The sequence below is a fragment of the Chanos chanos genome, chromosome 1 (assembly GCF_902362185.1).
Source record: "Chanos chanos chromosome 1, fChaCha1.1, whole genome shotgun sequence".
NCBI lineage: Eukaryota > Metazoa > Chordata > Actinopteri > Gonorynchiformes > Chanidae > Chanos > Chanos chanos.
This window is the reverse complement of record NC_044495.1, coordinates 19,553,440-19,554,214: the sequence shown is the minus strand read 5'-3', so window position 1 is coordinate 19,554,214 and position 775 is coordinate 19,553,440.

Genomic DNA, 775 nt, shown 5'->3' with positions numbered 1-775 from the left:
TCAAGAAATGATCAAGATGTACAATTCAGTGTATCAATACTAGAAAACAATACATTTATTTCTAGAAGAGGAATACAGCAGAACACTCTCCTATGGCAGTAAAACAAAGAATCCCTGTGACCTTACAGATACTGCCTCTGCTATTGCACTTCACACCTGCTCTGCAGCCTGATATAATGAGTGGGTAAACAGGCAGTCATTTGCTAAGCAACATGTCCAGTCATTATAGAAGCGAGCTAAACAAATAAACTTGATGCAAAGATAACGTACATAACATGTTATACAAATTTGTCAGTGTGCTTCTATTACGTGGCTATACATATTTGGCATCCAGTGATTACAATGCATTGCATCCACCCAGCTAAAGGCACAATCGTTCACTCAACAGTAATCCATGTTCTCCCTATCAAACACTTTATTCTAATACCTTTAATGATGGATAAAAAAAACCATGGATAAAAAAAGAGAAAACTATAATTAAGGATAATTTAGGTTTAAAAAAAAATCCCTGTATGTTTTTTTGCCAAAATGAAAATTAAAAATGAACATTTCAGAGAAATCACTCTTACAATGCACAGAGTAAAAGCCGCTGATTTAGTTTGATGAGCTGATCGGGTTTATCGCAGAAATACCTGTGGTATCTCCATTACATCTGCCAAGTCTATCTTCCTCAGGCACATCGTACACCTCTCCACCTCATTGAGAAATTTCATCAGTGTTACAGTGTTAACCTTTCCAACAGCGCCAACAATGAAGACACAGCATCAGTGAGTCC